Source organism: Acinonyx jubatus, chromosome A1 (assembly GCF_027475565.1).
Source record: "Acinonyx jubatus isolate Ajub_Pintada_27869175 chromosome A1, VMU_Ajub_asm_v1.0, whole genome shotgun sequence".
In the NCBI taxonomy this organism is placed as follows: domain Eukaryota; kingdom Metazoa; phylum Chordata; class Mammalia; order Carnivora; family Felidae; genus Acinonyx; species Acinonyx jubatus.
The window spans coordinates 184,513,344-184,518,745 of record NC_069380.1 but is presented as its reverse complement, the minus strand read 5'-3'; the positions used below and the strand labels follow the sequence as shown (position 1 = coordinate 184,518,745).

At 36.6% G+C, this 5,402-nt stretch overlaps 1 long non-coding RNA gene across 1 annotated transcript; it reads right to left on the bottom strand.

The window, feature by feature from the left end:
* Nucleotides 1–2,086: 2,086 nt before the first annotated feature.
* Nucleotides 2,087–3,768, bottom strand: LOC128316500 (uncharacterized). The gene is made up of 3 exons (XR_008300516.1): nt 3,596–3,768; nt 2,967–3,143; nt 2,087–2,362 (listed from the first exon to the last, which is right to left on the bottom strand). It is a non-coding gene; the product is annotated as an uncharacterized LOC128316500 (long non-coding RNA).
* Between the last annotated feature and the right edge of the window lie 1,634 nt (nt 3,769–5,402).

Below are 5,402 nucleotides of genomic sequence, written 5' to 3'. Positions count from 1 at the left end.
TTTATATATAATCATCTCCAGCCTCTGTATGAAATCTTTCAGAATCTAACTTCCTGCTTTTTGTTAGGATATGGACTGCAGTCTCTATCATGAAACAGGCCATGCATGAGCTCACTCTTGTCCTCTCTCTCTCCCTCTCTTCCCTCTTGCTCTCACATTTTAGTCACACTGGACTCTAAGTTATTTAAAAGCATCATGCTCTTTCTCATTTCAGCTTCTTTGTAATTGCTCTTCCTTCAGCCTGTATATTTACTCTCCTCCTCCCTGAATCACTGAATCCCCACTGGTGAATTATTTTGCTGAGCCCAGCTAAAATGTCACTTCCTGATTCCCAAGGTTAATTTAGGTCAGGACTCTGAGATTAAATGTGCCAGAATGTATGTGCACTCGACCTTCATAATGCTTAGTAACACACTTTTAAATATTTGTCTAATGTCTGTTTTCACCAGTCGACTACATGCTTGATGAGGACAGGTAACCCATCTTCCTTATACAGGGCTGGGTTTGAGAATATTTGCAACAATTACTAACAGAACTCAAATGGAGAAACTACAGATAACAGTTTGGCTTCCCAACTCTGTAAAGTCCAGGTTTTATAGAATATTGGGCAATTCTTGGCTACTTTGGACTCCCTGCCTCCAATTTCTCTTTATGTCAATCTTTCCTTGCATTAATAGCACTTCAAACCAGAGCCCTAGTCATCTTAATACTCTGCTCAAAAGTTACTTTATGGTCCATTATTGCCTATGGAGTAATCCAAAAACTCATAGGCTTAATTCAAATTTCTCCATAAACTGTCCTATGTACTGCCCAGGCAAATATTCTAATATCTAACCAAATGGAATAATTAGCTGTCTTCCAAACCCCTCTTACATTCCCAGGTTCCATGATTTTCTTTCTAATATGCTCCTTTTCTAGAATATTTCTATACACATGGCTCAACATAAATTCCATTTCATTATTAGTCTTTTTTATACACCCTGGATTAAAAATAATCTCTTCCTCCTTTACATTATTAAAAGCTCATAAATTACAAATCTTTCTAGATAGTTAAATATGACTTAGACCTAAGGGCCGTGCTATTACTCCACACCTTCCCAAGTCTACATCCCATGTGGAAAAAGTTAAGTCTGCTGAGAAGATGCCTATATAGCCAGCTAATTGCAAAATTGTAACTTCCTTCATAAACTCATTCAGGAAAATGACTTAAAGGAGCACTGTGCAATAGAAATATAATGCAAATTTCCTATACAGTTTTAAAGTTTTTAGTAACTACATAAAAATTCCAAAGAACAAAATTAATTTTAATAACATATTTAATTTGATCTGATATACCCAAGGCATTATCATTTTAGCAGGTAATCAATATAAATATTACTGATAAGATAATTTGCTTTTTTTTTGTCATAATGAATCTGGTATGTATTTTTTAAAAAAAATTTTTAAGTATTTATTTTTGAAAGAGAGAGACAGAGACAGAGACAGAGTGTGAGTGGGGGAGGGCAGAGAGAGAGGGAGATACAGAATCTGAAGCAGGCACCAAGCTCTGAGCTGTCTTTACAGAGCACGGGGTGGGGCCCTGGCTTACAGACCATGAGATCATGACCTGAAGTGGGACGCTTAACCAACTGAGCCACCCAGGTGCCCCATCTGGTATGTATTTTACACTTAAAAGATATCTCAGTGCTCAGTAATCGATTTGAAGCTAGTGGCTATTAGCAAAGCCTGAGAGAAATACATAGGCCACCACTGCCTTTTAAAAAACAAATTTTATTTTGAACTAATTATAGACTCAGAAGACATTGCAAAGAAATAAAGAATAAGCTTCTAGGAACCCTTCACCCTGTCTTCCCTAATGTTGATATCTTTATAATTATAGTACAATAGCAAAACCAGGACATTATGCTGGTCCACCATTGCCTTTTAAAAGCAGTGGACCTTTCCACCCTGAATACCCAAATTCTATGAGGTCAGCACTGGATAGGTTCTTTTTCCCACAAGGAAAGATAAGTAATAAATGAAGAGATGGGATAAAGTTGTTCACTCCAATATTGCTTTCTTCTAGAGCGTGGATCAGAAGTCACCTTCCACCTGTGAAAGGGAGAATTTTTCCCTCTACCCACACTAGTATGTTACACTCTGCCTCATTTTAGAGTTAATCATTTCTCATTATACTTTTACTGAAAAGGTGATAAGATCCTGGGATGTAGGGAAACTTATTCTTTTCAATATCTTCCACACATACAATGGCTTACATAGAGAAGATGCTCAGTGAGTATTTATTGAGGTGGTTTCTTTAATCCAATTGTTACGTGAAAGGCATCCATTATTCACATTTTCAAGCTAGTCAACTGTTATATGCCTAAAAGGGAAATGACATGACCTTTGAATAGGTTTGAAGAATGGCTTTTCTCAGGCAAGAAAGATTTACAGGCCACACAGTAAATTAGCCAATAGGGAATATTCTATCAATCTAGAGATACAAGCCATTTTCCTTACTTGGTTTTAATTAGAAATAAGTCTTTGAGGACTTGTCACCCATTCTATGTTTTTTTTTTTTTCTGAGTGTATCATCTCCATACTTCAAAAAGAGAAAAGCAGAGATGTAAAGACCTCCCAGCCATACTAGCCTACATGATTATTCAGCTAATAATTGGTGTACAGATACAAACGAATGTTTTCTCTGTCCAATTTTTTACAGTCTAGATGTGTTGAATGAGTTCCAAGAGTTACTGACTTCAAATAGATTAAAATACAAATACCTCATATGTGTGATTAGCTATATTTTTAGATCCAGACAAGGCTAGGAACATGGCAGAGATCAATAAACATATGTTGAATGAATGAACAAATGAATGAATGATATGCTCATTTGGGATCACTTTTGAGTAAGTGTAGGATCTAAGGGTAGGTTGTCTGAATTGGAAGGGTATTAAGTAATTTATAAAAGTGTTATTAGAACTAACGAGGAAATGCCACCAGTTTCTCAGTATCTCTTGTCAACAGCCCTCCAAGGGCCTATGGCAAAAAACTTGAGTATATCTAGAGCCAATCATTCTCACTTTCCCTGTTTTTATCCAGGAATATCTGTATGTTAGAGCTTCAAGTTCTGGTCATCACTGTCTTCTAGGAATGCTCAAAGTCTACACAATAAACAGCAGCATGCCTTTATATCTTTGTTTACCATTTATTTAGATATATCTCCCACCTACCAACCAGCCCCTCCTCTACTCTTTGACAGAAACCAAAGCATTACCTTTGATTTTCCCTTTTTACTTATGCCCCCATATCTAATTTAATAGAAAATCCTATTGATTTTGACTCTAAAATGTCACTGAAATCTGTGCATTTCTCTTTCATGAAGCCATAATCCATATCTTAGATTGTAACTCCAATAATGCCCAGGGTAGCCCCCACATTTCCACTCCTGCAGCTGTCCATTTGAAAGGTGAAGGTGGGTCATGTTACTTCTCTATTCCAAATCCTTCAACGTCCTCTCACTCTTAATGAACTATATCTCTGATATGACTTGAATGATTTTACCCAGTCTGCTTCTCTAGGCTCATCTCTGCCACTCTCTCCTCATGTACCATACCCAAGCCACACTGGGCTTCCTTCAGATGTCTAAAAGTAACAAGATTTTCCTCTTCATGTCCTTTACACATGGTGTTCCCTCTGATTGAAAGTGTCCACTGCCCCTCCCTCTTTCATCAGCTGATGCCCATTTATCCTTCAAAATTCCGCTTAAATGTAACTTCTTCTGACTGCTTAATTCAGATTAGAACTCTTTTATGATTCCATCCACATGTCACATTTCTTCTTTATGACATTCATTGTAACTATAACTTCTTGTTTAGTATCCTGTTCCCTTGTTCTACTGTAATTGCCATGAGGACAGGTTCTGTAAATGTCTACCTAATGCCTACCTAATGCCTAACACAATGCCTACCTAATACAATACCTGGTCAATTTTGGATGCTCAGTAATTATTTATCAAAGAAATGGTGTATGTTCTCATCATTTTCAGTGCTCATTTTACTTTTCCTTTCACAGACCCCAATTTGCTTCATCCCACGACTTTTCTATCTTCATGAATAAATTATTAACAATCTTTACCTTTACATGCAGTGAAGTGGGAAACATGCCATTGTTGGAAGCTGGAGGGTTTGCCTGGGGAAACATGTTTGTCTGGTGTAACAAAAAGAGTGCTGAACAGGGAGGTGCAATTCCAAGTTTTAATGCCAGAGTTTACCATCAAGTAGCTATATAAACTTCAGCTAGTTCCTTCCTTGCTCCGGGTCTTAATTTACTTTTGCGTAAACTGCACAGTAGGGAAACTTTAAATGACCACCCAGGGCTAATGTTCTATGTTTAAGGGCTTCCCCAAAGCAAACCATGATAGTTGGCCCTTCAATTATAAACAGTGAAACACACAAATGTTTTAAAAATAAAGTATAACTGCCTTTTGGTTAATCTAAGGAAAATATTGATCTTTCTGGAAAAAAGGAATATGTGTACATGGATGACCATGACAAGTTTGCTTAGAAGTTAAGCAAGCATTGCTTCAAACTAAATTTACAGATATTTCTAAGACTATCTCTCTAGGCAAATTTTCAAAGTCACTGAAGTTTGACGTTTCTTTATTTTCACCCTTATATTTGCTCTCGTTTTGCTCAGTCACTTATAGGTGTGTGGGACTACTTTCCATTTTGGTGTAAAAATCTTATTTTTTTTTTTTCAATTGACATGAAATAGTACTTATCCAGCATATAGGAAAATTCCAAAAGGAATTAACAGGCTTACTAATTATGTAATAATATTAATAATGGTTAACACATATTGAACACTTACTAGATGTCAGGCATTGCTGTCAATACTTTACTTCTTAATTTCACTGATCTCCTTGATTAGCTTCTACTCCAGACTGTTTTTCCTTATTTCTTAAACACCTATACACGTTCCTACAGCTGAACCTTTTCTAACATCATGTCTTCTCTCTGATTCATCTATGGATAAATAATTTGTTCCTTTTTTTAAAAAAATTATAAACTTTAATTTTTTTTAGAATAGTTTTGGGTTCACAGCAAAATTGAGTGGACAGTAAAGAGAGCTCCCATATACCCACTGCTGCCCACACATGCACAGGCTCTCCCACTATCAACACCCCACACTGAGCGGTTCATTACCACTGATGAACCTACATTGACATATTATTATCATCTAAAGTACATAGCTTACATTACGGCTCACCTCTGGTGTTATACATTTTGTGGTTTTTGACAAAGGGCTAATGACATGTGTTCTGTAACATGCAGAATAGTTTTGCTGCCCTAAAACTCCTCTGTGTTCTGCTTATTCATCTCCCCCAACCTCTGGCAACCACTGATATATTTACTGTTTTG